At 42.7% G+C, this 15068-nt stretch overlaps 1 long non-coding RNA gene across 1 annotated transcript; it reads left to right on the forward strand.

Annotated features, from left to right (window-relative positions):
• Positions 1-13580: 13580 nt before the first annotated feature.
• LOC120048582 lies at positions 13581-14608 on the forward strand. Its single transcript, XR_005477017.1, has 3 exons — positions 13581-13668; positions 13811-13886; positions 14021-14608. It is a non-coding gene; the product is annotated as an uncharacterized LOC120048582 (long non-coding RNA).
• Positions 14609-15068: the final 460 nt, after the last annotated feature.

Here is a 15068-nt window from a genome sequence, read left to right on the forward strand (position 1 = left end):
CTTCATCGACCTGGCCAAGGCTTTCGACTCAGTCAATCATCGTATTCTTATCGTCAGTCTCAACAGCCTTGGTTTCTAAAATGACTGCCTCGCCTGGTTCACCAACTAATTCTCAGATAGAGTTCAGTGTGTCAAATCGGAGGGCCTGTTGTCCGGACCTCTGGCAGTCTCTATGGGGGTACCACAGGGTTCAATTCTCGGGCCGAACCTTTTCTCTGTATATATCAATGATGTCGCTCTTGCTGCGGGTGATTCCTTGATCCACCTCTACGCAGATGACACCATTCTGTATACATCTGGCCCTTCTTTGGACACTGTGTTAACAAACCTCCAAACGAGCTTCAATGCCATACAACACTCCTTCCGTGGCCTACAACTGCTCTTAAACGCAACTAAAACTAAATGCATGCTCTTCAACCGATCGCTGCCCGCACCCGCCCGCCCGACTAGCATCACTACTCTGGACAGTTCTGACTTAGAATATGTGGACAACTACAAATACCTAGGTGTCTGGCTAGACTGTAAGCTCTCCTTCCAGACTCATATTAACAAGACATTTGTGGAGTGGTTGAAAAACGAGTTTTAATGACTCCAACCTAAGTGTATGTAAACTTCCGACTTCAACTGTATGTATATATACAGTGGGGGGAACAAGTATTTGATACACTGCCGATTTTGCAGCTTTTCCTACTTACAAAGCATGTAGAGGTCTGTAATTTTATCACACAAAAATCCAGAAAATCACATTGTATGATTTTTAAGTAATTAATTAGCATTTTATTGCATGACATAAGTATTTGATCACCTACCAACCAGTACGAATTCCGGCTCTCACAGACCTGTTAGTTTTTCTTTAAGAAGCCCTCCTGTTCTCCACTCATTACCTGTATTAACTGCACCTGTTTGAACTCGTTACCTGTATAAAAGACACCTGTCAACACACTCAATCAAACAGACACCAAACTCTCCACAATGGCCAATACCAGAGAGCTGTGTAAGGACATCAAGGATGAAATTGTAGACCTGCACAAGGCTGGGATGGGCTACAGGACAATAGGCAAGCAGCTTGTTGAGAAGACAACAACTGTTGGCGCAATTATTAGAAAATGGAAGAAGTTCAAGATGACGGTCAATCACCCTCGGTCTGGGGCTCCATGCAAGATCTCACCTCGTGGGGCATCAATGATCATGAGGAAGGTGAGGGATCAGCCCAGAACTACACGGCAGGACCTGGTCAATGACCTGAAGAGAGCTGGGACCACAGTCTCAAAGAAAACCATTAGTAACATACTACGCCGTCATGGATTAAAATCCTGCAGCGCACGCAAGGTCCCCCTGCTCAAGCCAGCACATGTCCAGGCCCATCTGAAGTTTGCCAATGACCATCTGGATGATCCAGAGGAGGAATGGGAGAAGGTCATGTGGACTGATGAGACAAAAATAGAGCTTTTTGGTCTAAACTCCACTCGCCGTGTTTGGAGGAAGAAGAAGGATGAGTACAACCCCAAGAACACCATCCCAACCGTGAAGCATGGAGGTGCAAACATCATTCTTTGGGGATGCTTTTCTGCAAAGGGGACAGGACGACTGCACCGTATTGAGGGGAGGATGGATGGGGCCATGTATCGCGAGATCTTGGCCAACAACCTCCTTCCCTCAGTAAGAGCATTGAAGATGGGTCGTGGATTGGTCTTCCAGCTTAACAACGACCCGAAACACACAGCCAGGGCAACTAAGGAGTGGCTCTGTAAGACGCATCTCAAGGTCCTGGAGTGGCCTAGCCAGTCTCCAGACCTGAACCCAATAGAAAATCTCTGGAGGGAGCTGAAAGTCCATATTGCCCAGCGACAGCCCCGCTGTCCCGCACGCACAGTGAGGCGAAGACTTTTGGAGGATGGCCTGGTGTCAAGAAGAGCAGCAAAGAAGCCACTTCTCTCCAGGAAAAACATCAGGGACAGACTGATATTCTGCAAAAGGTACAGGGATCGGACTGCTGAGGACTGGGGTAAAGTCATTTTCTCTGACGAATCCCCTTTCCGATTGTTTGGGGCATCCGGAAAAAAGCTTGTCTGGAGAAGACGGGTGAGCGCTACCATCAGTCCTGTGTCATGCCAACAGTAAAGCATCCTGAGACCATTCATGTGTGGGGTTGCTTCTCAGCCAAGGGAGTGGGCTTACTCACATTTTTGCCTAAGAACACAGCCATGAATAAAGAATGGTAACAACACATCCTCCGAGAGCAACTTCTCCCAACCATCCAGGAACAGTTTGGTGACGAGCAATGCCTTTTTCCAGCATGAGTGAGCACCTTGCCATAAGGCAAAAGTGATAACTAAGTGGCCCGGGGAACAAAACATCAATATTTTGGGTCCATGGCCAGGAAACTCCCCAGACCTTAATCCCATTGAGAACTTGTGGTCAATCTTCAAGAGGCGAGTGGACAAACAAAAACCCACAAATTCTGACAAACTCCAAGCATTGATTATGCAAGAATGGGCTGCCATCAGTCAGTATGTGGCCCAGAAGTTAATTGACAGCATGCCAGGGCAGATTGTAGAGGTCTTGAAAAAGAAGGGTCAACACTGCAAATATTGACTCTTTTCATCAACTTCATGTAATTGTCAATAAAAGCCTTTGACACTTATGAAATGCTTGTAATTATACTTCAGTATTCCATAGTAACATCTGACAAAAATATCTAAAGACACTGAAGCAGCATACTTTGTGGAAATTAATATTTGTGTCATTCTCAAAATTTTGGGCCATGATTGTACACACACACACACACACACACACACACACACACACACACACACACACACACACACACACACACACACACACACACACACACACACACACACACACACACACACACACACACACACACACACTCATTTCCCCCACAACAACCGTAGACTCGGATTCTCAACAGTTGCACCATCCCAGAGTCCAACTCAAGAAAGGTCTTGATTTCCGAATGCATATACAGTTGCTACTGTATGAGAAGGCATGCAAAACTGAGCAAAAAAAGGGCAGAAATGGGGAGATTTGATTAACCATTGTTACGTCCTAGATGATGGAGGTCAGATATAACCCCTTTCCCTGAAACACCCAAAACATGGTCCCCCGTAGTGACCATATTCCCAAGCATCTCCGTGCAGTCAGACCTTTGATTTTGTGCCACCATGGCCACAATAATATGATCCCTCTCTGAATGTCTGAGTGTGACCCCCTCCCCATAGGTTACTGCAGCCAGTGTGGGGGGAGGGGGCACCCCACCGGAATCCCCACCGGCTAGGTATAAGGTTGTCAAGGTTCTCATTAGCAGCTTTGAGAATTTCCTTGTGATTATGCTCTCCCATCAGTGGGCTTTGGATTTGCAGGACCAACCCTGCCAGGCAGGCTCAGAATCTTGAGGGGGCGGTGCTGCTTTAGTAGGTCTCTGACCACATTAATCTTTCTGATTTGGCTGCGCATAGGCTACTTACAGTAGGCCCATAAAACAGATAGGGACTTCTCCTTAGTATCTGGGTCGTTCAGGTGGGCGTCTAGGGTATAGGGCTGTGGACCCTTCCATCAATATAAGACCATAAATAAATTAGATGTATAATTAATTTTAAAAATGTAGTTCCACCATGATAGGACAATAAATAAATAAATTAGATGTATAATTCATTATAAAATGTATATCCCTCATCTGCACAACATTGAAAGCTTTCTCACAACCCCTACTCACAGACATACATTGGTTCTGGGATATGCAACCATTTCCTTTCTCACTCAATGCCACTTTCCCAAAAAACAAAAAACACACACCACACCATCCACACATACTGTGCCTTCTGTTTACTGTGTTTTCATCTCCATCCTGTTGAATTCGTGCTTTTGTGTTCCAATTAGTTATATTTGAAGATAGATAGAAAATATGTATATCAATATACCGTTTATCTACCACGAGAGCTACGCGTTTCCCTTTCAATCTATTTTTCTTGAAAATTGGATACAGAACTTTGCGCCGTTCTGCAATTTCCTTCGGCAACTGGTCATTCATGCATATTTTCGTGCCGGAAAGTATTTTACCCAGGCTTTTAACCATTATTTTATCTTTAAAGAAAGCAAATTTGGCAACGATTAGGCGTTCATACCTCTGCCCTCTCTGTCTGAAGCGATGTACACGTTCGATTTGGATTTTGTAGATAGCTTTGCGTGGGATCTGAAGCGCTGTTAGGAGGAATTCTCTAACTACACATTCAGGAACTTCTCCTTCTTTCTCTTGGATACCTGTAAGTACCAGATTCTCTCATGGATCTAGTCTGTATGTCAAGTAAAGCTTCTCTCAGAACAATGTTCTCCTTTTTAAGTTCATTAACTTCGGTTTCAATCTATTGACTGGCCCTTTTAGCTTGCTTGTGTCTTTCTCCAATGTGTGAACGCTGCGTGTAACACATCCGGTGTCAGGATGAATAAAAAGCAAGGTCTGCTAACTTTCTTTAATTATGTTTAATTACCGCAAACAATGAATGGCAAATGCAATTTTCGTATATACGGGTTCGCTGTATCACCACGCAGGGTTAACAGGGAACTGGCAGGAAGTACGTAAACAGCTGTTCTTATACCGTGATGACGTAGTTTCAGCGCGTCTGTTGGCCTATCACAGTAGAGGCTGGGCGCGGTTTAGACTTTGCCCCGCCTTTGCTGGCCCTCGGATTTGTCCAAGCCCCTTGGCGCGTTCCTTTTGTCCACATCTGGTTGCTGGGTAGATTAGATCCGTCTTGTGTCTGTTGATTCTACACTGAAACAGTTCCTAATATGGTATTGTCCAGTATTCTAACCTCCTGGTTGGTCTAGAGAGATGCACCCCTCCCCTCTCCAGACTGTCCACAGCTTTTATGGCCTGTGTTGGTCAGTCCTTACACCTACACACACACACCCCCCTCTGTATTGTTTGTGTGTGTGTGTGTAACAAAACAATATTCATCTTCAACCAATATGCTAACAGGCTATAGTGCATAAACATAAATCCTAACAATTTCCCCCTTTTTACACCCTCATGGGGTGTAACCAACTTATATATCCATATACTGGGTTGTCGTTGAAACCTTCAACCTAGGAGGATATTTATTTTCATGAAATGTATCATTTTTATGCAAAACAAAAATAAAAAACATCGGTGGGGTTTTAGATTCCCCCTTTTGACACCCCCAAGGGTGTCATCACAACAACATGATTAGACAGAATATATATTTTAAAAAAAATTAAACCCTCTGGTCTCTCCCTCTATACATCTTGTACCAGGTGGGCTCCTTGCCACCCGGGAACTTCAAACCTTCACAACAGGGAGGACTAATGTAATGACCTGGATAAAAAGTATATTGTTTCTTTTTATTATTATTAATTTTTATTTTTATTATACGACCACTTCACCCACAGCAAACCAAGGGTCATCCTCAGTCAGACCCATCTTTCTCCTGTAGTTTGACTCAGTATCAGCATCTCCATCCGGAGCATCAAACAAAGGCATCATACCAGCATCCTTCGCTACATCTGTAACAGATTTCTTTAGACAAGGTATGATGCAAGCAGCACAACACATTAACATAAGGAATACAACTACTAGGGTCAGAAATCCAGTAACCATCAATGTAGTGTACTTACCAAACCAACCACCCAGCCAGGGGAACAGTCCATCCTCCTCCACACCTGCAAAACCCTTTATCTCCACAGAACTTTTCCAACCCGCTCAGAGCTTTTGAATTGCTCCCATCCGGACTGGTATTTATTAGGAATAAACGTACAACACTGTTTTCCACACATCTTACAAACACCCCTCTGGTTGGCCAGAATCATGTCAAGTGCTAGCCTATTTTGTCTAGCGGTTCGAGAGGTGGCATCCAATTGTTCAGCCATCCCCTTAAGTGCGGTGTGGTTAACTCATTGTTGATTATAGTAAATATAATTGATCCAGGCAGTTTGCTTATCATCAACAATATCTGGGCCAATAATGGGCAACAAATGCCACAGACCATCATTTATGTTTAACACCTAGAATTCGTGGGGGACCCCTACAGGGAACCCCAACAGGTTGGTGTGGATGTTATCTGTACCCTCGGACCAAGGAGCGTCACGTTTCTGCCGTCTCCTGGGTTGGTCCCGCGCCTCTGTGTCATGTGTAGCTCCCAGGAGTTGGTTAGCTGTAACCTTAATAATAGTCAATGGTGTTATCAGACTGGCCAAAGCACATGTGCCCTGCCAGTCTTCTTTCAAAATGGAGGTCAACCGCCTGACAGGTCCACGCATCCACCATACATCAGCAACACCTCTAGTTTGGTTCAGCCCTTCAATGGGCCAGGTGGCATTAATAGTGACATTAGTGATGCAGTAGGGAGCCTCCCATAGTCTATACCCCTACCTGTACCAGTGATACAGCTGTAATTTCCCCCATATGCCTCAACTCCCCACGGTGCCTTCTGGGGGGGACTTCTGGGAACACAAGACTCAGAGCTTTACACAGGGTCGAATTTAGCTTGTTATGGTAAAAACCCTCCATCATGCACATCCAACCTCCCCACTGCTTAGGGCCAATGGGTGAGTAGCCAGAACAGGTCTAGCATGTCCACAGATCAGTCTTTTCTATTAAGTGTTCTGGCGGTGTATCTCCTATAGGCTAACCACATGTTCTCCCTACCCTCATATCCAGTTTCAGTCCCCAATTGGTCACTGTCTGCGATATCCCTTACATTTATTACCTGTACCGGATTGGAGAGCTTAGGTGATGATGTGGCACACGGTCTTGAAGTGGTGGAGGAGTTCGGCTGAACTTGGCCTTGGCCTGTTGGAACTGGTGGTGGTTTTGGCAGTACTGTGACGGTAACCATCCCCATCGTATCTGCCCCGTTTCTTTCCAATCCCAGGGTATAGGTACCTGCATCGGAGAGCTTAATAGACTTGATGGTTAGTAGGATTTCATCACCTTTACAAACATCAGTCTGCCCCTCACTCCTTCCCCAGATAATGGGAAACCTGTCTACTTTTGTCAGGTTCCCTTTGCTGTACGGGTAAACCCTCCTCCATTCCCAATAAGCACACCCATGCCCATTACACAGGTACACTGGCACACTCCTATACACAGGTGTTAAAACCAAACATTTTGGCTCAATTCTCCTGGTTCCACAAATATCTCAATTTCTTCCCTGCTTATCCAGATTAAGTGATCCTTCATGCTTGGTTAATACAAAATCCTCATCGTCTAAACTATGGGTCAGGTTTCCCTCTTTAGCCTTCTCGGGGGCTCATGGTGTATCAGGAATATGGCTCCCACAAATCAGACAGCACAGAACAACCAATACTCCTCTAAAGCCCCACCCTCTCCCAGAGAACACATCATCAGCCAGTGGCCAAGCCACACTTTCACTTCTATGAACGCTCACAGCGGTGAAAGGTCAGGTATAAGGAAATCTTCAGTAGAGAGTTGGCCCCCAGTACCCTGTTGGTTCTGGTTCTGCTCCTACCCCTGTGATTGTTCGACAGTGTCAGTGTGTCTTACCCTAATACAATGTGTGATATGCCCCCCAGGTAGCTCTTTCAGTTATCCTCACTGCGAATGCAGTCACCAGGAGTGCTTGGTATGACTCCTCCCTCCGTGGCTGCTTCCAATCCTTTTTCTTTAGTGATTGGACCCAGACCCAGTCCCCTGGCCCATTTATGTGGGTAATCTCCTCCTGTAGTTCTCCTGTAGAGCATACAATCTTGGACATACGGGTTTGGTTAATTAACAGTATTTTAATGTGTTCTGCTAGAACCTCTGTCATTCTATCTGTTCTATCTGATTAGCTAGAATGTCATCCATTATTATCCTAGTCAACCATCTCCAGAAATTTGTAACTAATAGGCCACACCACAACGTGTCCTATTCCATCCCCCTTTTGATACATGGCTCCGCCCTTGTATCAATACTGGCACAAATCTAACAATTCTCTGTCAAGTGTCTTATCTACTTTAAGAGTTATCAGTGCTGTCCCTTAAGTTCTTGAAACCAACCAAGTCTTCATTGTGTTTTCAGGCCCATATGCTTAAAATGTCCAATGGCGCCCTCTAGTGACTTTTCACCTTCACTACTATCCTTAACATTAATATCACCAATTTGTTATCAAATTACCTTAAACTCAAACGCCAAGGCCCTTATATTCTCCATTTTAAGTGGCTTTTCAAGGAGGTTGATCAGACAACCCTAAAAAGTCACTTTGGAAATCATACCCCCACTTTTGTGTGTTTATCCCTTTAAGATATTTTTTCACTGGGAAATTTAGAAATCCCCCTCTAACCCAAACGTTTACTACAAACAAAACCTAGTAGTTATAACTGTCCCTTTAACATAAGCTATCATAAACTTTTACGATTAAACTATTCTGACCTTCCTATTTTATAGTAAAATACAGTCCAGTAAACGCCAACAATCGGTGATGGCCACCTAGCATTTTTGTTGCTCGTTTTTAGCATCTTTTTAGACTACCCTGACGATATTCAGCTACTTTTAAAATTCTAAATTGGAACTTTTAACAACTTCTGAAAAGTGGCTCAAAGCTATAATGCACGCATTTTCCCTCTAAATGACACAAAACATTTTCTCTGTCCCTTCTCAGTCACAACATCATTGCTTCGATAAACCAAAACCAATTAATCACCATTGTATCACTAATGTTGGATCTTGAATAGAATTTACAACATCAATCAACATCTCTTAATCAAAATTATACTGCCCGAAGTACAGTAAATAGTGTACCTGAACGGTCAAACCCATTTGCATAACGTTATTGTGTATCCCAAATAGTGTCGCAGTTTTACGTAAAAGTTTTATCGTAAAAGTAAAATCAACTTTTCAACTTTCTCCACTCCCAACTTTTTAAAACCCCATGTACCTCGCTAAATTTATATCGCAATAATGTATTTTAGTCTCTCGGTACCAAGGCTGAGATACTAACCCGAGTCTCCCGCGCCGCAGTCAAAAAATGCTTCTCCGTCATAGCCAACCCTATCTGCGCCTCCCTATCTTGCCTTCTCCATAGCATCTGCAAGTTAACCCCTTCGTAACTCTCCCTCTCTTTTTCTGGCTTCAGACAACCACACTCTAGCCGTGTCTAGCCTCTCTACCGTCTGCTGTATCAACTTTATCATTAATTGTAATCTTTCTACATCCATACTCTCAAACTCGTACATTCCTCTCTACCCTGGGCATTAGATTCACCCAAACATTCCACCGGGTTCCCCGTCGACTGGGAGCCCCTCCTTCCACTCTCTATCACTCATCTCCTTACCATTATCCCTCTCTAGAACAGATTTCAACTTCCTCAAAAACCTTTCTATTTCTGGAGACATTATATATCCGGTGCGTATACTCGCGTATGTGTGTAAATTAATTTAAATGATCAACCTAATGTTATATCTTTATTTTAAATTATCAACCTAAATCTACCTTTTTAATACACTCAATTCTGCAATGTGGATCCCCTAGGAATATACAGTCTCCATCTGAAATATTCTACGTACTTTCATTCGCTAGGCAAATTGTCCCATATGAACTGTGTCCCTGACACTTCCTTTTAAAACATTCAATCTTGGTATTAGTACACCGACTAAATACCCAATGCACCACAATTACACGGCAAACTTATTTTTCTTATTAGACACAACCTTCGTCGTTATATCCACGTTTACCTCACACCTCACATACCAATAGATTCGTCGACCTATCCTCACACAAACTGGTAGATTTATTCTACCCAGTGCATTGCATTCGTTATCATATGGCAATTTAACCTCTATAGTCCCCGACTATTCTCACTTTTCCCACACTCGTCTTCACATCCACGTCAGTACATTTCACTTACACATTGCATTTTAGAGCTTTTGATCAAATAAAATTGCATTTGCCATTACCTGGTCCACGGCATTTTAGACTATTCGTATATTGGATATAAGGAATTTGGTAACTTACATCGAACAAGCGTCTCACAAAATAAATTTGGATAATGCCAATGTGCAGAACTTTAGTATTTTATACAATAGGTATCTGCTCACCCTTTTTTTTTTTTTTTTGTAGACCGGTCTTTGTGAGTAACGCCGTCTGACGACAGTAACTGTAAATTAGCTGGCTCGTCAATGTACAGTGAGTTCCTAAAACCCGGATGACGTCGGGGTCACCATGTGAACGCTGCGTGTAACACATCCGGTGTCAGGATGAATAAACAGCAAGGTCTGCTAACTTTCTTTAATTATGTTTAATTACCGCAAACAATGAATGGCAAATGCAATTTTCGTATATACGGGTCGCTGTATCACCACGCAGGGTTAACAGGGAACTGGCAGGAAGTACGTAAACAGCTGTTCTTATACCGTGATGACGTAGTTTCAACGCGTCTGTTGGCCTATCACAGTAGAGGCTGGGCGCGGTTTAGACTTTGCCCCGCCTTTGCTGGCCCTCGGATTTGTCCAAGCCCCTTGGCGCGTTCCTTTTGTCCACATCTGGTTGCTGGGTAGATTAGATCCGTCTTGTGTCTGTCGATTCTACACTGAAACAGTTCCTAATATGGTATTGTCCAGTATTCTAACCTCCTGGTTGGTCTAGAGAGATGCACCCCTCCCCTCTCCAGACTGTCCACAGCTTTTATGGCCTGTGTTGGTCAGTCCTTACACCTACACACACACCCCCCTCTGCATTGTTTGTGTGTGTGTGTGTAACAAAACAATATTCATCTTCAACCAATATGCTAACAGGCTATAGTCCATAAACATAAATCCTAACAAATGTCACAGCTTTTTCGTCACTCATCTCGAGGTTTGCCTTCAACTCTTTTATATCCTTACTGACTAGTGTTAAGTATGCCCAGTTTGTCATTTATTGATTTTAACAGATTGGTTTCGACCTTTACCATTCCCCGGTGGTGAAAAGATTAAATCGTCTGTGTATGTATGCAGCGGTCTTTATATGTACCACAGAAGAACCAAGAAATGAAGAGCGACACCACGGCTGTCTTTTTGGCTTTTACGTCGATCTGCAATAGTATTGTGAAAAGACAGGACAGGAACACATCAGTCTCCAATGCACCATCTGACAAGTTTTTCTTTCTCTCTCACACGGAACCCAAACCGTCTGCGCGCGTGCGCCATCGTGCATAAATGTATTTTGTCTCCCCCCACAAACGCAATCACGACATGCAGGTTAAAATATCAAAACAAAACTCTGAACCAATTATATTAATTTGGGGACAGTTCGAAAAGCATGAAATATTTATGGCAATTTAGCTAGCTAGCTTGCACTTGCTAGCTAATTTGTCCTATTTAGCTAGCTTGCTGTTGCTAGCTAATTTGTCCTGGGATATAAACATTGAGATGTTATTTTATCTGAAATGCACAAGGTCCTCTACTCCACCAATTAATCCACACATAAAACAGTCAACCGAATCGTTTCTAGTCATCTCTCCTCCTTCCAGGCTTTTTCTTCTCTTGACTTTATATTGCGATTGGCAACTTTCATAAATTAGGTGCATTACCGCCACTGGCCTCGTTCGTTTTTCAGTCACCCACGTGGGTATAACCAATGAGGAGATGGCACGTGGGTACCTGCTTCTATAAACCAAATAGGAGATGGGAGAGGCAGGACTTGCAGCGCAATCTGCGTCAGAAATAGAACTGACTTCTATTTTAGCCCGTGGCAACGCAGACGCTCGTTGGCGCGCGCGAGCAGCGTGGGTGCAATAATTGAATAATATAGATTTCTAAATGTATTTTGCAACCTATCAGTGTTTTCAGCCTGTCAGTGTAAGCCTGTCAGTGTCAGCCTGTCAGTGTTTTCTCAGACTCACACAATCACATTCATACATAAAGCCATAATGTATAGTATAAAATAATAACCAGTACTTAATACAAACAATGTATGATCTTAATTCTTAGACAATAAAACCATACCTGCAATAGTATTGTGAAAAGACAGGACAGGAACACATCAGTCTCCAATGCACCATCTGACAAGTTGTTCTATACAGGAGCATGAAGAAAGGTAAAACACATATCCTGTCTTACATCCCCAATACATTGCTAGGTGCTTTCAGTGTTGACAGTATTAAAATACAACAACTCATGTACAAAAACACTGTAATACAAACAAGCTACAACGTGAAATCGCCTTTATCCCATTCAGACCTTAGAGGGCTAAAACTACATCTCTCATAATGCAACGCTAGCATCAGTCGGCAGTTCAGCTAACCGTTTGCATCACAGAAAGGCATGCTAGCTAGCAACAGCAATACTTTTTAGCACTCTGTAAACTATTTTAATAACAACAATAAAACTTTGAAAGTTAAATGTTTCCATAGTCTCACACTCCCTTATAACAATATCTACAGCATTAACCTTGGGGTGTTTTATTTCACGTTATGGACTTCCACAAAGGAGTAATCTGCAACACATACCTTTATCTCTCAGTGTTTTCTCAGACTGAGGAGAACGGGGGCCACGGGTAGTACCAGGGTGTTAGTAGGTGACGTAAGCACCCAGATGAAATAAAATACATTTAATGAAATAAAACCCAAAGATGTTAACATCATTCAGCTACTGTAGCTGCCTACTTAAAATCAACAGGCAGCACTAGTAGCACAACAATTAAAAATAGACACCAAAAGTTATGTTCCTGGCGATCATAGCGATCTGACTCCCCCCTTCTGTCTGAACTTGGAATATTCCTGTTCGCGGGCTTGGGCCACTGACCCAAGTTGTTTGGGATAGGGGGCAGAATTTTCACTTTTGGATGAATAGCGTGCCCAGAGTGAACTGCCTCCTACTCAGTCCCAGATGCTAATACTGTATATGCATATTATTATTAGTATTGGATAGAAAACACTCTGAAGTTTCTAAAACTGTTTGAATGATGTCTGTGAGTATAACAGAACTCATATGGCAGGCAAAAACCTGAGAAAAAATCCAAACAGGAAGTGGGAAATCTGAGGTTTGTAGTTTTTGAACTCACCCCTATCGAATACACAGTGGGATATGGGTTATTTTTCACTTCCTAAGGCTTCCACTAGATGTCAACCGTTCTCAACCGTTCATGACTGAGCCTCGTTCTCAGTCATGCGCTTTCACTTGAGAGGTTGCTCTCGTTCCAGTGCATTTCTACAGACAATGGAATTCTCCGGTTGGAACATTATTGAACTTTTATGATAAAAACATCCTAAAGATTGATTCTATACTTAGTTTGACAAGTTTCTTCGACCTGTAATATAACTTTTTGAACATTTCGTCCGAATGGACCAGTCAAACCTCTGACCCACAGGAATTGTGATGCAGTGAGTTATAATCTGTCTGTAAACAATTGTTGGAAAAATTACTTGTCATGCACAAAGTAGATGTCCTAACCAACTTGCCAAAACTATAGTTTGTTAAAAAGAAATTTGTGGAGTGGTTGTAAAACGAGTTTTAATGACTCCAACCTAAGTGTATGTACAATTCCGACTTCAACTGTAGATTTGTGTTTGCTATTTGCTGTTTTGTTCTGTTTTGATAACTTCACATTATTTTCCTCATCAGTGGGAGGAGTCGGAGTGACCAGCCAGTAACCAGTATGCAGTACATGGATACAGCCAACTGTGCTTCCTCAGATCCCTGACCATTAAGGTATTTTTCTACAGTCTGTTCTATCTGTGATCATAATGTATACATCCTGATGAGTTGTTAAAGCCCATTAGCCTACATTCACTCTTGTAGTGTCTTATCAAATGAAGAGAATGCATCTGAGTGGCCCTAACTCTATCCACAGGAAAGAGCAGAAAGACACCAGCAGTGAAATCAACACAAACTACTACACCAACAATCACCTATATGGCAACATAGAGGTATGTACTGTAGGCCTACTGCATACATTTACAGTAGATATCTGAGATCTGAGAAGAACTTAACCCTAAGTACAAAGAATATGAGAAAAAAATAGAGGTGTTGTTGATGATATCTCTGATCTGGTTTCCTGTAGGCTGAAGAGGATGGCGACCCATTCAAGTGTGAGGGTGGAGATGATTCAGTCTATGGTAACGTGTGAACACAACAGGAAGCATTTGGAAGTCAGCTGGCCCAGAGGCCATGGTACTCAGTCTGTCAAAGATTCCAGTAAAATGTTAACATTTTAACCCAATGTAGCAGAACAGGTGACTGCTTTTATTTGTTAGCTTGATGTAGCTTTATGGTTCTAATGACAAAAGAATATGGTACATTCTTATTTGGCCTGTGGCTTTGTGTTATAGCTTATACAAGGCTTATGTCTATTATCTGTGACTTGGATAATTCAAAAATGTTTTTTACTAAATGTCATTTATACACAAAATACTAACCAGTATTTAACTATATCTTGTTTCACACTTCCCAGCTGTGTCTTGAGGGTAATCTGAGGATAGAATACGAGTCTGGGACTTTCAGTTTCTCCACTTGGGGTTGCTCTTTCATTTATTGAGATTTTCAACGTCTGTTTATTTTCATAGGGTTTGAGTTATTTCACACTACTGATTTTGTCAATATACTGTCGCTTTAGGTTTTTTGACCCTCTATAAGAACATACCAGTAACAGTTATGCAAATCAAAATTCAGATTATAATGAATTTGTATTAGATTAGGTTATGATTGATGATTGTAGCTCTGTATACATGATCAAATCTTAATAAATAAAACATGTATTTTTGAAACAAATCCTTCATGTGATTTGAAATGCATAGAAATTGATTCAGTGTATTGAAGTGTGGACAATGTGTGTTCTCCTACCTACATTCACTGAGAGGATGAGAAACATAGAGATCCTATTAAATTATTCAAATGTATATAATGTATATCCTCCACGCACCAGGCCTACTGTAGGTCTCCCCAGCCTGGTGGGCCCTTTGGCAGCGCCACGCACCAGGCTGTCTCTCCGTCTCCTCCCTCCAGGTTCTCCCGTCTGTCCTGAGCTGCCAGAGCCGCCCGTCTGTCCGGAGCTGCCAGAGCCGCCCGTCAGTCCGGAGCCGCCAGAGGCGCCCGTCAGTCCCGAGCCGCCC

Source organism: Salvelinus namaycush, chromosome 5 (assembly GCF_016432855.1).
Source record: "Salvelinus namaycush isolate Seneca chromosome 5, SaNama_1.0, whole genome shotgun sequence".
In the NCBI taxonomy this organism is placed as follows: domain Eukaryota; kingdom Metazoa; phylum Chordata; class Actinopteri; order Salmoniformes; family Salmonidae; genus Salvelinus; species Salvelinus namaycush.